General features: G+C 33.7%; 1 long non-coding RNA gene across 1 annotated transcript in view; it reads left to right on the forward strand.

Annotated features, from left to right (window-relative positions):
* LOC144007653 (uncharacterized) overlaps positions 1-19,660 on the forward strand; it is a 94,361-nt gene that overhangs the window by 73,725 nt on the left and 976 nt on the right. The window lies entirely within an intron of this gene.

A 19,660-nucleotide genomic window follows, 5' to 3' on the forward strand; every position in this document is an offset into this window, starting at 1 on the left:
ACTTAGTGTTTGTGCTAATCCCAAGTGTCTTTTACTTAGGGTTTGTGCCAATTCCAAGTGTCTTTTACTTAGTGTTTGTGCTAATTCCAAGTGTATTTTACTTAGTGTTTGTGCCAATTCTAAGTGTCTTTAATTAGTGTTTGTGCCAATTCCAAGTGTCTTTTACTTAGTGTTTGTGGTAATTCTAAGTGTCTTTTACTTAGTGTTTGTGCTAATTCCAAGCGTCTTTTACTTAGTGTTTGTGCCAATTCCAAGTGTCTTTTACTTAGTGTTTGTAGTGATTTGAAGTGTCTTTTACTTAGGGTTTGTGCCAATTCCAAGTGTCTTTTGCTAAGTGTTTGTAGTGATTCCAAGTGTCTTTTGCTTAGTGTTTGTAGTGATTCCAAGTGTCTTTTGCTTAGTGTTTGTGCTAATTCAAAGTGTCTTTTACTTAGTGTTTGTGCTAATTCCAAGTGTCTTTTACTTAGTGCTTGTGCTAATTCCAAGTGTCTTTTACTTAGTGTTTGTGCTAATTCCAAGTGTCTTTTACTTAGTGTTTGTAGTGATTCGAAGTGTCTTTTACTTAGTGTTTGTGCCAATTTCAAGTGTCTTTTACTTAGGGTTTGTGCCAATTCCAAGTGTCTTTTACTTAGTGTTTGTGCTAATTCTAAGTGTCTTTTACTTAGTGTTTGTGTTAATTCTAAGTGTCTTTTACTTAGTGTTTGTAGTGATTCCAAGTGTCTTTTACTTAGTGCTTGTGCTAATTCCAAGTGGCTTTTACTTAGGGTTTGTGCCAATTCCAAGTGTCTTTTGCTAAGTGTTTGTAGTGATTCCAAGTGTCTTTTGCTTAGTGTTTGTGCTAATTCCAAGTGTCTTTTACTTAGTGTTTGTAGTGACTCCAAGTGTCTTTTACTTAGTGTTTGTGCTAATTCCAAGTGTCTTTTACTTAGTGTTTGTAGTGATTCCAAGTGTCTTTTACTTAGGGTTTGTGCCAATTCCAAGTGTCTTTTACTTAGGGTTTGTGCCAATTCCAAGTGTCTTTTACTTAGTGTTTGTGCTAATTCCAAGTGTCTTTTACTTAGTGTTTGCAGTGATTTCAAGTGTCTTTTACTTAGTGTTTGTGCCAATTCCAAGTGTCTTTTACTTAGTGTTTGTGCCAATTCTAAGTGTCTTTTACTTAGGGTTTGTGCCAATTCCAAGTGTCTTTTACTCAGTGTTTGTGCCAATTCCAAGTGTCTTTTAGTTAGTGTTTGTGCTAATCCCAAGTGTCTTTTACTTAGTGTTTGTAGTGATTCCAAGTGTCTTTTACTTAGTGTTTGTGCCAATTCCAAGTGTCTTTTGCAAAGTTTTTGTAGTGATTCCAAGTGTCTTTTACTTAGGGTTTGTGCCAATTCCAAGTGTCTTTTACTTAGGGTTTGTGCCAATTCCAAGTGTCTTTTACTTAGGGTTTGTGCCAATTCCAAGTGTCTTTTACTTAGTGTTTGTGCTAATTCCAAGTGTCTTTTACTTAGTGTTTGTGCCAATTCTAAGTGTCTTTAATTAGTGTTTGTGCCAATTCCAAGTGTCTTTTACTTAGTGTTTGTGCTAATTCTAAGTGTCTTTTACTTAGTGTTTGTGCTAATTCCAAGCGTCTTTTACTTAGTGTTTGTGCTAATCCCAAGTGTCTTTTACTTAGTGTTTGTGCCAATTCTAAGTGTCTTTTGCTTAGTGTTTGTAGTGATTCCAAGTGTCTTTTGCTTAGTGTTTGTGCTAATTCAAAGTGTCTTTTACTTAGTGTTTGTAGTGATTCCAAGTGTCTTTTACTTAGTGTTTGTGCTAATTCCAAGTGTCTTTTACTTAGTGCTTGTGCTAATTCCAAGTGTCTTTTACTTAGTGTTTGTGCTAATTCCAAGTGTCTTTTACTTAGTGTTTGTAGTGATTCGAAGTGTCTTTTACTTAGTGTTTGTGCCAATTCCAAGTGTCTTTTACTTAGGGTTTGTGCCAATTCCAAGTGTCTTTTATTTAGGGTTTGTGCCAATTCCAAGTGTCTTTTGCTTAGTGTTTGTGCTAATTCCAAATGTCTTTTACTTAGTGTTTGTGCTAATCCCAAGTGTCTTTTACTTAGTGTTTGTGCCAATTCTAAGTGTCTTTAATTAGTGTTTGTGCCAATTCCAAGTGTCTTTTACTTAGTGTTTGTAGTGATTCCAAGTGTCTTTTACTTAGGGTTTGTGCCAATTCCAAGTGTCTTTTGCTAAGTGTTTGTAGTGATTCCAAGTGTCTTTTGCTTAGTGTTTGTAGTGATTCCGAGTGTCTTTTGCTTAGTGTTTGTGCTAATTCAAAGTGTCTTTTACTTAGTGTTTGTGCTAATTCCAAGTGTCTTTTACTTAGTGTTTGTGCTAATTCCAAGTGTCTTTTACTTAGCGTTTGTGCTAATTCCAAGTGTGTTTTACTTAGTGTTTGTGCTAATTCTAAGTGTCTTTTACTTAGGGTTTGTGCCAATTCCAAGTGTCTTTTACTTAGTGTTTGTGCTAATCCCAAGTGTCTTTTACTTAGGGTTTGTGCCAATTCCAAGTGTCTTTTACTTAGTGTTTGTAGTGATTCGAAGTGTCTTTTACTTAGTGTTTGTGCCAATTCCAAGTGTCTTTTACTTAGGGTTTGTGCCAATTCCAAGTGTCTTTTGCTAAGTGTTTGTAGTGATTCCAAGTGTCTTTTGCTTAGTGTTTGTGCTAATTCTAAGTGTCTTTTACTTAGGGTTTGTGCCAATTCCAAGTGTCTTTTACTTAGTGTTTGTGCTAATCCCAAGTGTCTTTTACTTAGGGTTTGTGCCAATTCCAAGTGTCTTTTACTTAGTGTTTGTGCTAATTCCAAGTGTATTTTACTTAGTGTTTGTGCCAATTCTAAGTGTCTTTAATTAGTGTTTGTGCCAATTCCAAGTGTCTTTTACTTAGTGTTTGTGGTAATTCTAAGTGTCTTTTACTTAGTGTTTGTGCTAATTCCAAGCGTCTTTTACTTAGTGTTTGTGCCAATTCCAAGTGTCTTTTACTTAGTGTTTGTAGTGATTTGAAGTGTCTTTTACTTAGTGTTTGTGCCAATTCCAAGTGTCTTTTACTTAGGGTTTGTGCCAATTCCAAGTGTCTTTTACTTAGGGTTTGTGCCAATTCCAAGTGTCTTTTACTTAGGGTTTGTGCCAATTCCAAGTGTCTTTTGCTTAGTGTTTGTGCTAATTCCAAATGTCCTTTACTTAGTGTTTGTGCTAATCCCAAGTGTCTTTTACTTAGTGTTTGTGCCAATTCTAAGTGTCTTTAATTAGTGTTTGTGCCAATTCCAAGTGTCTTTTACTTAGTGTTTGTGCTAATTCTAAGTGTCTTTTACTTAGTGTTTGTAGTGATTCCAAGTGTCTTTTACTTAGGGTTTGTGCCAATTCCAAGTGTCTTTTGCTAAGTGTTTGTACTGATTCCAAGTGTCTTTTACTTAGTGTTTGTAGTGATTCCAAGTGTCTTTTACTTAGGGTTTGTGCCAATTCCAAGTGTCTTTTGCTAAGTGTTTGTAGTGATTCCAAGTGTCTTTTGCTTAGTGTTTGTAGTGATTCCAAGTGTCTTTTGCTTAGTGTTTGTGCTAATTCAAAGTGTCTTTTACTTAGTGTTTGTGCTAATTCCAAGTGTCTTTTACTTAGTGCTTGTGCTAATTCCAAGTGTCTTTTACTTAGTGTTTGTGCTAATTCCAAGTGTCTTTTACTTAGTGTTTGTAGTGATTCGAAGTGTCTTTTACTTAGTGTTTGTGCCAATTTCAAGTGTCTTTTACTTAGGGTTTGTGCCAATTCCAAGTGTCTTTTACTTAGTGTTTGTGCTAATTCTAAGTGTCTTTTACTTAGTGTTTGTGTTAATTCTAAGTGTCTTTTACTTAGTGTTTGTAGTGATTCCAAGTGTCTTTTACTTAGTGCTTGTGCTAATTCCAAGTGTCTTTTACTTAGGGTTTGTGCCAATTCCAAGTGTCTTTTGCTAAGTGTTTGTAGTGATTCCAAGTGTCTTTTGCTTAGTGTTTGTGCTAATTCCAAGTGTCTTTTACTTAGTGTTTGTAGTGACTCCAAGTGTCTTTTACTTAGTGTTTGTGCTAATTCCAAGTGTCTTTTACTTAGTGTTTGTAGTGATTCCAAGTGTCTTTTACTTAGGGTTTGTGCCAATTCCAAGTGTCTTTTACTTAGGGTTTGTGCCAATTCCAAGTGTCTTTTACTTAGTGTTTGTGCTAATTCCAAGTGTCTTTTACTTAGTGTTTGCAGTGATTTCAAGTGTCTTTTACTTAGTGTTTGTGCCAATTCCAAGTGTCTTTTACTTAGTGTTTGTGCCAATTCTAAGTGTCTTTTACTTAGGGTTTGTGCCAATTCCAAGTGTCTTTTACTCAGTGTTTGTGCCAATTCCAAGTGTCTTTTAGTTAGTGTTTGTGCTAATCCCAAGTGTCTTTTACTTAGTGTTTGTAGTGATTCCAAGTGTCTTTTACTTAGTGTTTGTGCCAATTCCAAGTGTCTTTTGCAAAGTTTTTGTAGTGATTCCAAGTGTCTTTTACTTAGGGTTTGTGCCAATTCCAAGTGTCTTTTACTTAGGGTTTGTGCCAATTCCAAGTGTCTTTTACTTAGGGTTTGTGCCAATTCCAAGTGTCTTTTACTTAGTGTTTGTGCTAATTCCAAGTGTCTTTTACTTAGTGTTTGTAGTGATTCCAAGTGCCTTTTACTTAGGGTTTGTAGTGATTCCAAGTGTCTTTTACTTAGTGTTTGTGCTAATTCCAAGTGTCTTTTACTTAGTGTTTGTGCCAATTCTAAGTGTCTTTAATTAGTGTTTGTGCCAATTCCAAGTGTCTTTTACTTAGTGTTTGTGCTAATTCTAAGTGTCTTTTACTTAGTGTTTGTGCTAATTCCAAGTGTCTTTTACTTAGTGTTTGTGCCAATTCTAAGTGTCTTTAATTAGTGTTTGTGCCAATTCCAAGTGTCTTTTACTTAGTGTTTGTGCTAATTCTAAGTGTCTTTTACTTAGTGTTTGTGCTAATTCCAAGCGTCTTTTACTTAGTGTTTGTGCTAATCCCAAGTGTCTTTTACTTAGTGTTTGTGCCAATTCTAAGTGTCTTTTGCTTAGTGTTTGTAGTGATTCCAAGTGTCTTTTGCTTAGTGTTTGTGCTAATTCAAAGTGTCTTTTACTTAGTGTTTGTAGTGATTCCAAGTGTCTTTTACTTAGTGTTTGTGCTAATTCCAAGTGTCTTTTACTTAGTGCTTGTGCTAATTCCAAGTGTCTTTTACTTAGTGTTTGTGCTAATTCCAAGTGTCTTTTACTTAGTGTTTGTAGTGATTCGAAGTGTCTTTTACTTAGTGTTTGTGCCAATTCCAAGTGTCTTTTACTTAGGGTTTGTGCCAATTCCAAGTGTCTTTTATTTAGGGTTTGTGCCAATTCCAAGTGTCTTTTGCTTAGTGTTTGTGCTAATTCCAAATGTCTTTTACTTAGTGTTTGTGCTAATCCCAAGTGTCTTTTACTTAGTGTTTGTGCCAATTCTAAGTGTCTTTAATTAGTGTTTGTGCCAATTCCAAGTGTCTTTTACTTAGTGTTTGTAGTGATTCCAAGTGTCTTTTACTTAGGGTTTGTGCCAATTCCAAGTGTCTTTTGCTAAGTGTTTGTAGTGATTCCAAGTGTCTTTTGCTTAGTGTTTGTAGTGATTCCGAGTGTCTTTTGCTTAGTGTTTGTGCTAATTCAAAGTGTCTTTTACTTAGTGTTTGTGCTAATTCCAAGTGTCTTTTACTTAGTGTTTGTGCTAATTCCAAGTGTCTTTTACTTAGTGTTTGTGCTAATTCCAAGTGTCTTTTACTTAGCGTTTGTGCTAATTCCAAGTGTGTTTTACTTAGTGTTTGTGCTAATTCTAAGTGTCTTTTACTTAGGGTTTGTGCCAATTCCAAGTGTCTTTTACTTAGTGTTTGTGCTAATCCCAAGTGTCTTTTACTTAGGGTTTGTGCCAATTCCAAGTGTCTTTTACTTAGTGTTTGTAGTGATTCGAAGTGTCTTTTACTTAGTGTTTGTGCCAATTCCAAGTGTCTTTTACTTAGGGTTTGTGCCAATTCCAAGTGTCTTTTGCTAAGTGTTTGTAGTGATTCCAAGTGTCTTTTGCTTAGTGTTTGTGCTAATTCTAAGTGTCTTTTACTTAGGGTTTGTGCCAATTCCAAGTGTCTTTTACTTAGTGTTTGTGCTAATCCCAAGTGTCTTTTACTTAGGGTTTGTGCCAATTCCAAGTGTCTTTTACTTAGTGTTTGTGCTAATTCCAAGTGTCTTTTACTTAGTGTTTGTAGTGATTCCAAGTGCCTTTTACTTAGGGTTTGTAGTGATTCCAAGTGTCTTTTACTTAGGGTTTGTAGTGATTCCAAGTGTCTTTTACTTAGTGTTTGTGCTAATTCCAAGTGTCTTTTACTTAGTGTTTGTGCCAATTCTAAGTGTCTTTAATTAGTGTTTGTGCCAATTCCAAGTGTCTTTTACTTAGTGTTTGTGCTAATTCTAAGTGTCTTTTACTTAGTGTTTGTAGTGATTCCAAGTGTCTTTTACTTAGGGTTTGTGCCAATTCCAAGTGTCTTTTGCTAAGTGTTTGTAGTGATTCCAAGTGTCTTTTGCTTAGTGTTTGTAGTGATTCCAAGTGTCTTTTGCTTAGTGTTTGTGCTAATTCAAAGTGTCTTTTACTTAGTGTTTGTGCTAATTCCAAGTGTCTTTTACTTAGTGTTTGTGCTAATTCCAAGTGTCTTTTACTTAGTGTTTGTGCTAATTCCAAGTGTCTTTTATTTAGTGTTTGTAGTGATTCGAAGTGTCTTTTACTTAGTGTTTGTGCCAATTTCAAGTGTCTTTTACTTAGGGTTTGTGCCAATTCCAAGTGTCTTTTACTTAGTGTTTGTGCTAATTCCAAGTGTCTTTTACTTAGTGTTTGTAGTGATTCCAAGTGTCTTTTACTTAGGGTTTGTGCCAATTCCAAGTGTCTTTTACTTAGGGTTTGTGCCAATTCCAAGTGTCTTTTAGTGTTTGCAGTGATTTCAAGTGTCTTTTACTTAGTGTTTGTGCCAATTCCAAGTGTCTTTTACTTAGTGTTTGTGCCAATTCCAAGTGTCTTTTACTTAGTGTTTGTGCCAATTCTAAGTGTCTTTTACTTAGGGTTTGTGCCAATTCCAAGTGTCTTTTACTCAGTGTTTGTGCCAATTCCAAGTGTCTTTTAGTTAGTGTTTGTGCTAATTCCAAGTGTCTTTTGCTTAGTGTTTGTGCTAATTCCAAGTGTCTTTTACTTAGTGTTTGTGCTAATTCCAAGTGTCTTTTACTTAGTGTTTGTGCTTATTCCAAGTGTCTTTTGCAAAGTTTTTGTAGTGATTCCAAGTGTCTTTTACTTAGGGTTTGTGCCAATTCCAAGTGTCTTTTACTTATTGTTTGTAGTGATTCCAAGTGTCTTTTAGTTAGTGTTTGTGCTAATTCCAAGTGTCTTTTACTTAGTGTTTGTAGTGATTCGAAGTGTCTTTTACTTAGTGTTTGTGCCAATTCCAAGTGTCTTTTACTTAGTGTTTGTGCTAATTCCAAGTGTCTTTTACTTAGTGTTTGTGCTAATTCCAAGTGTCTTTTACTTAGTGTTTGTGCTTATTCCAAGTGTCTTTTGCAAAGTTTTTGTAGTGATTCCAAGTGTCTTTTACTTAGGGTTTGTGCCAATTCCAAGTGTCTTTTACTTAGTGTTTGTGCCAATTCCAAGTGTCTTTTGCTTAGTGTTTGTGCTAATTCCAAATGTCTTTTACTTAGTGTTTGTGCTAATTCCAAGTGTCTTTTACTTAGTGTTTGTGCTAATTCCAAGTGTCTTTTACTTAGTGTTTGTAGTGATTCCAAGTGTCTTTTACTTAGTGTTTGTGCTAATTCCAAGTGTCTTTTACTTAGTGTTTGTAGTGATTCCAAGTGCCTTTTACTTAGGGTTTGTGCCAATTCCAAGTGTCTTTTACTTAGTGTTTGCAGTGATTTCAAGTGTCTTTTACTTAGTGTTTGTGCTAATTCCAAGTGTCTTTCACTTAGTGTTTGTGCCAATTCCAAGTGTCTTTCACTTAGTGTTTGTGCCAATTCCAAGTGTATTTTACTTAGTGTTTGTGCTAATTCTAAGTGTCTTTTACTTAGGGTTTGTGCCAATTCCAAGTGTCTTTTACTTAGTGTTTGTGCCAATTCCAAGTGTATTTTACTTAGTGTTTGTGCTAATTCTAAGTGTCTTTTACTTAGGGTTTGTGCCAATTCCAAGTGTCTTTTACTTAGTGTTTGTGCTAATCCCAAGTGTCTTTTACTTAGCGTTTGTAGTGATTCGAAGTGTCTTTTACTTAGTGTTTGTGCCAATTTCAAGTGTCTTTTACTTAGGGTTTGTGCCAATTCCAAGTGTCTTTTACTTAGTGTTTGTGCTAATTCTAAGTGTCTTTTACTTAGTGTTTGTGTTAATTCTAAGTGTCTTTTACTTAGTGTTTGTAGTGATTCCAAGTGTCTTTTACTTAGTGCTTGTGCTAATTCCAAGTGTCTTTTACTTAGGGCTTGTGCCAATTCCAAGTGTCTTTTGCTAAGTGTTTGTAGTGATTCCAAGTGTCTTTTGCTTAGTGTTTGTGCTAATTCCAAGTGTCTTTTACTTAGTGTTTGTAGTGATTCCAAGTGTCTTTTGCTTAGTGTTTGTGCTAATTCCAAGTGTCTTTTACTTAGTGTTTGTAGTGATTCCAAGTGTCTTTTACTTAGGGTTTGTGCCAATTCCAAGTGTCTTTTACTTAGGGTTTGTGCTAATTCCAAGTGTCTTTTACTTAGTGTTTGTAGTGATTCCAAGTGTCTTTTACTTAGTGTTTGTGCCAATTCCAAGTGTCTTTTACTTAGTGTTTGTGCCAATTCCAAGTGTCTTTTGCTTAGTGTTTGTGCTAATTCCAAATGTCTTTTACTTAGTGTTTGTGCTAATTCCAAGTGTCTTTTACTTAGTGTTTGTGCTAATTCCAAGTGTCTTTTACTTAGTGTTTGTAGTGATTCCAAGTGTCTTTTACTTAGTGTTTGTGCTAATTCCAAGTGTCTTTTACTTAGTGTTTGTAGTGATTCCAAGTGCCTTTTACTTAGGGTTTGTGCCAATTCCAAGTGTCTTTTACTTAGGGTTTGTGCCAATTCCAAGTGTCTTTTACTTAGGGTTTGTGCCAATTCCAAGTGTCTTTTACTTAGTGTTTGTGCTTATTCCAAGTGTCTTTTGCAAAGTTTTTGTAGTGATTCCAAGTGTCTTTTACTTAGGGTTTGTGCCAATTCCAAGTGTCTTTTACTTAGTGTTTGTGCTAATTCCAAGTGTCTTTTACTTAGTGTTTGTGCTAATCCCAAGTGTCTTTTACTTAGTGTTTGTAGTGATTCCAAGTGTCTTTTACTTAGTGTTTGTGCTAATTCCAAGTGTCTTTTACTTAGTGTTTGTAGTGATTCCAAGTGCCTTTTACTTAGGGTTTGTAGTGATTCCAAGTGTCTTTTACTTTGTGTTTGTGCTAATTCCAAGTGTCTTTTACTTTGTGTTTGAGCTAATTCCAAGTGTCTTTAATTAGTGTTTGTGCCAATTCCAAGTGTCTTTTACTTAGTGTTTGTGCTAATTCTAAGTGTCTTTTACTTAGTGTTTGTGCTAATTCCAAGCGTCTTTTACTTAGTGTTTGTGCCAATTCCAAGTGTCTTTTGCTTAGTGTTTGTAGTGATTCCAAGTGTCTTTTGCTTAGTGCTTGTAGTGATTCCAAGTGTCTTTTGCTTAGTGTTTGTGCTAATTCTAAGTGTCTTTTACTTAGTGTTTGTGCTAATTCCAAGTGTCTTTTACTTAGTGTTTGTGCTAATTCCAAGTGTCTTTTACTTAGTGTTTGTGCTAATTCCAAGTGTCTTTTACTTAGTGTTTGTAGTGATTCGAAGTGTCTTTTACTTAGTGTTTGTGCCAATTTCAAGTGTCTTTTACTTAGGGTTTGTGCCAATTCCAAGTGTCTTTTACTTAGTGTTTGTGCTAATTCTAAGTGTCTTTTACTTAGTGTTTGTGTTAATTCTAAGTGTCTTTTACTTAGTGTTTGTAGTGATTCCAAGTGTCTTTTACTTAGTGTTTGTGCCAATTCCAAGTGTCTTTTACTTAGTGTTTGTGCTAATTCCAAGTGTCTTTTACTTAGTGTTTGTAGTGATTCGAAGTGTCTTTTACTTAGTGTTTGTGCCAATTCCAAGTGTCTTTTACTTAGGGTTTGTGCCAATTCCAAGTGTCTTTTACTTAGTGTTTGTGCCAATTCCAAGTGTCTTTTGCTTAGTGTTTGTGCTAATTCCAAATGTCTTTTACTTAGTGTTTGTGCTAATTCCAAGTGTCTTTTACTTAGTGTTTGTGTTAATTCCAAGTGTCTTTTACTTAGTGTTTGTAGTGATTCCAAGTGTCTTTTACTTAGTGTTTGTGCTAATTCCAAGTGTCTTTTACTTAGTGTTTGTGCCAATTCCAAGTGTCTTTTACTTAGGGTTTGTGCCAATTCCAAGTGTCTTTTACTTAGTGTTTGTGCTAATTCCAAGTGTCTTTTACTTAGTGTTTGTGCTAATTCTAAGTGTCTTTTACTTAGTGTTTGTGTTAATTCTAAGTGTCTTTTACTTAGTGTTTGTAGTGATTCCAAGTGTCTTTTACTTAGTGTTTGTGCCAATTCCAAGTGTCTTTTACTTAGTGTTTGTGCCAATTCCAAGTGTCTTTTACTTAGGGTTTGTGCCAATTCCAAGTGTCTTTTACTTAGGGTTTGTGCTTATTACAAGTGTCTTTTGCAAAGTTTTTGTAGTGATTCCAAGTGTCTTTTACTTAGGGTTTGTGCCAATTCTAAGTGTCTTTTACTTAGGGTTTGTGCCAATTCCAAGTGCCTTTTATTTAGTGTTTGTGCTAATTCCAAGTGTATTTTACTTAGGGTTTGTGCTAATTGTAAGTGTCTTTTACTTAGTGTTTGCGTTAATTCTAAGTGTCTTTTACTTAGGGTTTGTAGTGATTCCAAGTGTCTTTTACTTAGTGTTTGTGCTAATTCCAAGTGTCTTTTACTTAGTGCTTGTGCTAATTCCAAGTGTCTTTTACTTAGCGTTTGTGCTAATTCCAAGTGTCTTTTACTTAGTGTTTGTGCCAATTCCAAGTGTCTTTTACTTAGTGTTTGTGCTAATCCCAAGTGTCTTTTACTTAGGGTTTGTGCCAATTCCAAATGTCTTTTACTTAGTGTTTGTAGCGATTTGAAGTGTCTTTTACTTAGTGTTTGTGCCAATTCCAAGTGTCTTTTACTTAGGGTTTGTGCCAATTCCAAGTGTCTTTTGCTAAGTGTTTGTAGTGATTCCAAGTGTCTTTTGCTTAGTGTTTGTGCTAATTCTAAGTGTCTTTTACTTAGTGGTTGTGCTAATTCCAAGTGTATTTTACTTAGTGTTTGTGCCAATTCTAAGTGTCTTTAATTAGTGTTTGTGCCAATTCCAAGTGTCTTTTACTTAGTGTTTGTGGTAATTCTAAGTGTCTTTTACTTAGTGTTTGTAGTGACTCCAAGTGTCTTTTACTTAGTGTTTGTGTTAATTCAAAGTGCCTTTTACTTAGTGTTTGTGGTAATTCTAAGTGTCTTTTACTTAGTGTTTGTGCTAATTCCAAGCGTCTTTTACTTAGTGTTTGTGTCAATTCCAAGTGTCTTTTACTTAGTGTTTGTGCTTATTCCAAGTGTCTTTTGCAAAGTTTTTGTAGTGATTCGAAGTGGCTTTTACTTAGTGTTTGTGCCAATTCCAAGTGTCTTTTACTTAGGGTTTGTGCCAATTCCAAGTGTCTTTTGCTTAGTGTTTGTGCTAATTCCAAATGTCTTTTACTTAGTGTTTGTGCTAATCCCAAGTGTCTTTTACTTAGTGTTTGTGCCAATTCCAAGTGTCTTTTACTTAGTGTTTGTAGTGATTCCAAGTGTCTTTTACTTAGTGTTTGTAGTGATTCCAAGTGCCTTTTACTTAGGGTTTGTAGTGATTCCAAGTGTCTTTTACTTAGGGTTTGTAGTGATTCCAAGTGTCTTTTACTTTGTGTTTGTGCTAATTCCAAGTGTCTTTTACTTTGTGTTTGTGCTAATTCCAAGTGTCTTTAATTAGTGTTTGTGCCAATTCCAAGTGTCTTTTACTTAGGGTTTGTGCTTATTACAAGTGTCTTTTGCAAAGTTTTTGTAGTGATTCCAAGTGTCTTTTACTTAGGGTTTGTGCCAATTCTAAGTGTCTTTTACTTAGGGTTTGTGCCAATTCCAAGTGTCTTTTATTTAGTGTTTGTGCTAATTCCAAGTGTATTTTACTTAGGGTTTGTGCTAATTCTAAGTGTCTTTTACTTAGTGTTTGTGTTAATTCTAAGTGTCTTTTACTTAGTGTTTGTAGTGATTCCAAGTGTCTTTTACTTAGTGTTTGTGCTAATCCCAAGTGTCTTTTACTTAGTGCTTGTGCTAATTCCAAGTGTCTTTTACTTAGGGTTTGTGCTAATTCTAAGTGTCTTTTACTTAGTGTTTGTGTTAATTCTAAGTGTCTTTTACTTAGTGTTTGTAGTGATTCCAAGTGTCTTTTACTTAGTGTTTGTGCTAATCCCAAGTGTCTTTTACTTAGTGCTTGTGCTAATTCCAAGTGTCTTTTACTTAGTGTTTGTGCTAATTCCAAGTGTCTTTTACTTAGTGTTTGTGCCAATTCCAACTGTCTTTTACTTAGTGTTTGTGCTAATCCCAAGTGTCTTTTACTTAGGGTTTGTGCCAATTCCAAATGTCTTTTACTTAGTGTTTGTAGCGATTTGAAGTGTCTTTTACTTAGTGTTTGTGCCAATTCCAAGTGTCTTTTACTTAGGGTTTGTGCCAATTCCAAGTGTCTTTTGCTAAGTGTTTGTAGTGATTCCAAGTGTCTTTTGCTTAGCGTTTGTGCTAATTCTAAGTGTCTTTCACTTAGTGGTTGTGCTAATTCCAAGTGTATTTTACTTAGTGTTTGTGCCAATTCTAAGTGTCTTTAATTAGTGTTTGTGCCAATTCCAAGTGTCTTTTACTTAGTGTTTGTGGTAATTCTAAGTGTCTTTTACTTAGTGTTTGTAGTGACTCCAAGTGTCTTTCACTTAGTGTTTGTGTTAATTCAAAGTGTCTTTTACTTAGTGTTTGTAGTGATTCCAAGTGTCTTTTACTTAGTGTTTGTGCTAATTCCAAGTGTCTTTTACTTAGTGTTTGTAGTGATTCCAAGTGCCTTTTACTTAGGGTTTGTGCCAATTCCAAGTGTCTTTTACTTAGTGTTTGCAGTGATTTCAAGTGTCTTTTACTTAGTGTTTGTGCTAATTCCAAGTGTCTTTCACTTAGTGTTTGTGCCAATTCCAAGTGTCTTTCACTTAGTGTTTGTGCCAATTCCAAGTGTATTTTACTTAGTGTTTGTGCTAATTCTAAGTGTCTTTTACTTAGGGTTTGTGCCAATTCCAAGTGTCTTTTACTTAGTGTTTGTGCCAATTCCAAGTGTATTTTACTTAGTGTTTGTGCTAATTCTAAGTGTCTTTTACTTAGGGTTTGTGCCAATTCCAAGTGTCTTTTACTTAGTGTTTGTGCTAATCCCAAGTGTCTTTTACTTAGCGTTTGTAGTGATTCGAAGTGTCTTTTACTTAGTGTTTGTGCCAATTTCAAGTGTCTTTTACTTAGGGTTTGTGCCAATTCCAAGTGTCTTTTACTTAGTGCTTGTGCTAATTCTAAGTGTCTTTTACTTAGTGTTTGTGTTAATTCTAAGTGTCTTTTACTTAGTGTTTGTAGTGATTCCAAGTGTCTTTTACTTAGTGCTTGTGCTAATTCCAAGTGTCTTTTACTTAGGGCTTGTGCCAATTCCAAGTGTCTTTTGCTAAGTGTTTGTAGTGATTCCAAGTGTCTTTTGCTTAGTGTTTGTGCTAATTCCAAGTGTCTTTTACTTAGTGTTTGTAGTGATTCCAAGTGTCTTTTGCTTAGTGTTTGTGCTAATTCCAAGTGTCTTTTACTTAGTGTTTGTAGTGATTCCAAGTGTCTTTTACTTAGGGTTTGTGCCAATTCCAAGTGTCTTTTACTTAGGGTTTGTGCTAATTCCAAGTGTCTTTTACTTAGTGTTTGTAGTGATTCCAAGTGTCTTTTACTTAGGGTTTGTGCCAATTCCAAGTGTCTTTTGCTTAGTGTTTGTGCTAATTCCAAATGTCTTTTACTTAGTGTTTGTGCTAATTCCAAGTGTCTTTTACTTAGTGTTTGTGCTAATTCCAAGTGTCTTTTACTTAGTGTTTGTAGTGATTCCAAGTGTCTTTTACTTAGTGTTTGTGCTAATTCCAAGTGTCTTTTACTTAGTGTTTGTAGTGATTCCAAGTGCCTTTTACTTAGGGTTTGTGCCAATTCCAAGTGTCTTTTACTTAGGGTTTGTGCCAATTCCAAGTGTCTTTTACTTAGGGTTTGTGCCAATTCCAAGTGTCTTTTACTTAGTGTTTGTGCTTATTCCAAGTGTCTTTTGCAAAGTTTTTGTAGTGATTCCAAGTGTCTTTTACTTAGGGTTTGTGCCAATTCCAAGTGTCTTTTACTTAGTGTTTGTGCTAATTCCAAGTGTCTTTTACTTAGTGTTTGTGCTAATCCCAAGTGTCTTTTACTTAGTGTTTGTAGTGATTCCAAGTGTCTTTTACTTAGTGTTTGTGCTAATTCCAAGTGTCTTTTACTTAGTGTTTGTAGTGATTCCAAGTGCCTTTTACTTAGGGTTTGTAGTGATTCCAAGTGTCTTTTACTTTGTGTTTGTGCTAATTCCAAGTGTCTTTTACTTTGTGTTTGAGCTAATTCCAAGTGTCTTTAATTAGTGTTTGTGCCAATTCCAAGTGTCTTTTACTTAGTGTTTGTGCTAATTCTAAGTGTCTTTTACTTAGTGTTTGTGCTAATTCCAAGCGTCTTTTACTTAGTGTTTGTGCCAATTCCAAGTGTCTTTTGCTTAGTGTTTGTAGTGATTCCAAGTGTCTTTTGCTTAGTGCTTGTAGTGATTCCAAGTGTCTTTTGCTTAGTGTTTGTGCTAATTCTAAGTGTCTTTTACTTAGTGTTTGTGCTAATTCCAAGTGTCTTTTACTTAGTGTTTGTGCTAATTCCAAGTGTCTTTTACTTAGTGTTTGTGCTAATTCCAAGTGTCTTTTACTTAGTGTTTGTAGTGATTCGAAGTGTCTTTTACTTAGTGTTTGTAGTGATTCGAAGTGTCTTTTACTTAGTGTTTGTGCCAATTTCAAGTGTCTTTTACTTAGGGTTTGTGCCAATTCCAAGTGTCTTTTACTTAGTGTTTGTGCTAATTCTAAGTGTCTTTTACTTAGTGTTTGTGTTAATTCTAAGTGTCTTTTACTTAGTGTTTGTAGTGATTCCAAGTGTCTTTTACTTAGTGTTTGTGCCAATTCCAAGTGTCTTTTACTTAGTGTTTGTGCTAATTCCAAGTGTCTTTTACTTAGTGTTTGTAGTGATTCGAAGTGTCTTTTACTTAGTGTTTGTGCCAATTCCAAGTGTCTTTTACTTAGGGTTTGTGCCAATTCCAAGTGTCTTTTACTTAGTGTTTGTGCCAATTCCAAGTGTCTTTTGCTTAGTGTTTGTGCTAATTCCAAATGTCTTTTACTTAGTGTTTGTGCTAATTCCAAGTGTCTTTTACTTAGTGTTTGTGTTAATTCCAAGTGTCTTTTACTTAGTGTTTGTAGTGATTCCAAGTGTCTTTTACTTAGTGTTTGTGCTAATTCCAAGTGTCTTTTACTTAGTGTTTGTAGTGATTCCAAGTGTCTTTTACTTAGTGTTTGTGCTAATTCCAAGTGTCTTTTACTTAGTGTTTGTGCTAATTCCAAGTGTCTTTTACTTAGTGTTTGTGCCAATTCCAAGTGTCTTTTACTTAGGGTTTGTGCCAATTCCAAGTGTCTTTTACTTAGGGTTTGTGCTTATTACAAGTGTCTTTTGCAAAGTTTTTGTAGTGATTCCAAGTGTCTTTTACTTAGGGTTTGTGCCAATTCTAAGTGTCTTTTACTTAGGGTTTGTGCCAATTCCAAGTGCCTTTTATTTAGTGTTTGTGCTAATTCCAAGTGTATTTTACTTAGGGTTTGTGCTAATTGTAAGTGTCTTTTACTTAGTGTTTGCGTTAATTCTAAGTGTCTTTTACTTAGGGTTTGTAGTGATTCCAAGTGTCTTTTACTTAGTGTTTGTGCTAATTCCAAGTGTCTTTTACTTAGTGCTTGTGCTAATTCCAAGTGTCTTTTACTTAGCGTTTGTGCTAATTCCAAGTGTCTTTTACTTAGTGTTTGTGCCAATTCCAAGTGTCTTTTACTTAGTGTTTGTGCTAATCCCAAGTGTCTTTTACTTAGGGTTTGTGCCAATTCCAAATGTCTTTTACTTAGTGTTTGTAGCGATTTGAAGTGTCTTTTACTTAGTGTTTGTGCCAATTCCAAGTGTCTTTTACTTAGGGTTTGTGCCAATTCCAAGTGTCTTTTGCTAAGTGTTTGTAGTGATTCCAAGTGTCTTTTGCTTAGTGTTTGTGCTAATTCTAAGTGTCTTTTACTTAGTGGTTGTGCTAATTCCAAGTGTATTTTACTTAGTGTTTGTGCCAATCCTAAGTGTCTTTAATTAGTGTTTGTGCCAATTCCAAGTGTCTTTTACTTAGTGTTTGTGGTAATTCTAAGTGTCTTTTACTTAGTGTTTGTAGTGATTCGAAGTGTCTTTTACTTAGTGTTTGTGCCAATTCCAAGTGTCTTTTACTTAGGGTTTGTGCCAATTCCAAGTGTCTTTTACTTAGTGCTTGTAGTGATTCCAAGTGTCTTTTGCTTAGTGTTTGCAGTGATTCCAAGTGTCTTTTGCTTAGTGTTTGTAGCGATTTGAAGTGTCTTTTACTTAGTGTTTGTGCCAATTCCAAGTGTCTTTTACTTAGGGTTTGTGCCAATTCCAAGTGTCTTTTGCTAAGTGTTTGTAGTGATTCCAAGTGTCTTTTGCTTAGCGTTTGTGCTAATTCTAAGTGTCTTTCACTTAGTGGTTGTGCTAATTCCAAGTGTATTTTACTTAGTGTTTGTGCCAATTCTAAGTGTCTTTAATTAGTGTTTGTGCCAATTCCAAGTGTCTTTTACTTAGTGTTTGTGGTAATTCTAAGTGTCTTTTACTTAGTGTTTGTAGTGACTCCAAGTGTCTTTCACTTAGTGTTTGTGTTAATTCAAAGTGTCTTTTACTTAGTGTTTGTAGTGATTCCAAGTGTCTTTTACTTAGGGTTTGTGCCAATTCCAAGTGTCTTTTACTTAGGGTTTGTGCCAATTCCAAGTGTCTTTTACTTAGGGTTTATGCCAATTCCAAGTGTCTTTTACTTAGGGTTTGTGCCAATTCCAAGTGTCTTTTATTTAGGGTTTGTGCCAATTTCAAGTGTTTTTTTCTTAGTATTCGCAGTGATTCCAAGTGAATACTAAGTATTTTGAACGCATAAGCATTTTGAATACTCAGTATTTTGAATGTACAAGTATTTTGACATTAAAGCATTTTGAATGCATAAGCATTTTGAATGCATAAGTATTTTGAATACATAAGTATTCTGAATGTATAAGTATTTTGAATGTATAAGTTTTTCGAATGCATAAGTATTTTGAATGTATAAGTATTTTGACAAGTATTTTGACAATAAAGTATTTTGAATGTATAAGTATTTTGAACACTAAGTATTTTGAATACTAAGTATTTTGAATGTATAAGTATTTTCAATACTAAGTATTTTGAACGCATAAGTATTTTGAATACTAAGTATTTTGAACGTATAAGTATTTTGAATACTAAGTATTTTGAATACTAAGTATTTTGAACGCATAAGTATTTTGAACGCATAAGTATTTTGAATACTAAGTATTTTGAATGTATAAGTATTTTGAATGTATAAGTATTTTGAGAATAAAGTATTTTGAATATATAAGTTTTTCGAATGCATAAGTATTTTTTGAATAAAGTATTTTGAAGACTAAGTATTTTGAACGTATAAGTATTTTGAATACTAAATATTTTGAATACTAAGTATTTTGAATGTTAAGTATTTTGAATGCATAAGTATTTTGAATGTAAAGTATTTTGAATGTAAAGTATTTTGAGAATAAAGTATTTTGAGCACTAAGTATTTTGAATGTATAACTATTTTGAATGTAAAGTATTTTGAATATTAAGTATTTTGAATGTATAAGTATTTTGACTATAAAGTATTTTGACTATAAAGTATTTTGACTATTAAGTATTTTGAACGTAAAGTATTTTGAGAATAAAGCATTTCGAATCTGAAGTATTTTGAATCTGAAGTATTTTGAATGTAAAGTATTGTGAATATGAAGTATTCTGAATGTAAAGTATTGTGAATGAATACGTTTTGAATGCATAAGTTAGATCTGTAATGTATTTTGAATTTATAAGTTTGGCCAATAAAGTATTTTGAATGTATAAGTATTCTTAATGTGAAGTATTCTGAATGTAAAGTATTGTGACTGTATAAGTTTTGAGAATAAAGTATTTTGAGCACTAAGTATTTTGAATGTATAACTATTTTGAATGTAAAGTATTTTGAATATTAAGTATTTTGAATGTATAAGTATTTTGACTATAAAGTATTTTGACTATAAAGTATTTTGACTATTAAGTATTTTGAACGTAAAGTATTTTGAGAATAAAGCATTTCGAATCTGAAGTATTTTGAATGTAAAGTATTGTGAATATGAAGTATTCTGAATGTAAAGTATTGTGAATGAATACGTTTTGAATGCATAAGTTAGATCTGTAATGTATTTTGAATTTATAAGTTTGGCCAATAAAGTATTTTGAATGTATAAGTATTCTTAATGTGAAGTATTCTGAATGTAAAGTATTGTGACTGTATAAGTTTTGAGAATAAAGTATTTTGAGCACTAAGTATTTTGAATGTATAACTATTTTGAATGTAAAGTATTTTGAATATTAAGTATTTTGAATGTATAACTATTTTGAATGTAAAGTATTTTGAATATTAAGTATTTTGAATGTATAAGTATTTTGACTATAAAGTATTTTGACTATAAAGTATTTTGACTATTAAGTATTTTGAACGTAAAGTATTTTGAGAATAAAGCATTTTGAATCTGAAGTATTTTGAATCTGAAGTATTTTGAATGTAAAGTATTGTGAATATGAAGTATTCTGAATGCAAAGTATTGTGAATGAATACGTTTTGAATGCATAAGTTAGATCTGTAATGTATTTTGAATTTATAAGTTTGGCCAATAAAGTATTTTGAATGTATAAGTATTCTTAATGTGAAGTATTCTGAATGTAAAGTATTGTGACTGTATAAGTTTTGAGAATAAAGTATTTTGAATGTAAAGTATTTTGAATGTATATGTTTTGACAAAGTATTTTGAGTGTGTCAGTTTTGACTAAAGTATTTTGCATGTATAAGTTTTTTGACTGTAAAAGTATTTCAAGTGTAAGTTTTTGGATGGTGTAAAAGTATTTTAAGTGCATAATTTTTTTAAACTGTAAGTATTTCAAGTGTACAAGTTTCTTCGGTTTATAGGAGTGTTTTTTGGTGTATAAAAGTATGACTGTAAGTGTGGATGAAGGTGTACAAGTAAATAGCATGCCACCCATTCAACAGTTTTCTTTTAGTCAAGTCATAATTGTGCATTAAATGACCTCTATCAGATGTTCAGTGAACTTACCTGAGTATTCGTATGATACAAACATCTTTGA

This window comes from Festucalex cinctus, chromosome 19 (genome assembly GCF_051991245.1).
Source record: "Festucalex cinctus isolate MCC-2025b chromosome 19, RoL_Fcin_1.0, whole genome shotgun sequence".
In the NCBI taxonomy this organism is placed as follows: domain Eukaryota; kingdom Metazoa; phylum Chordata; class Actinopteri; order Syngnathiformes; family Syngnathidae; genus Festucalex; species Festucalex cinctus.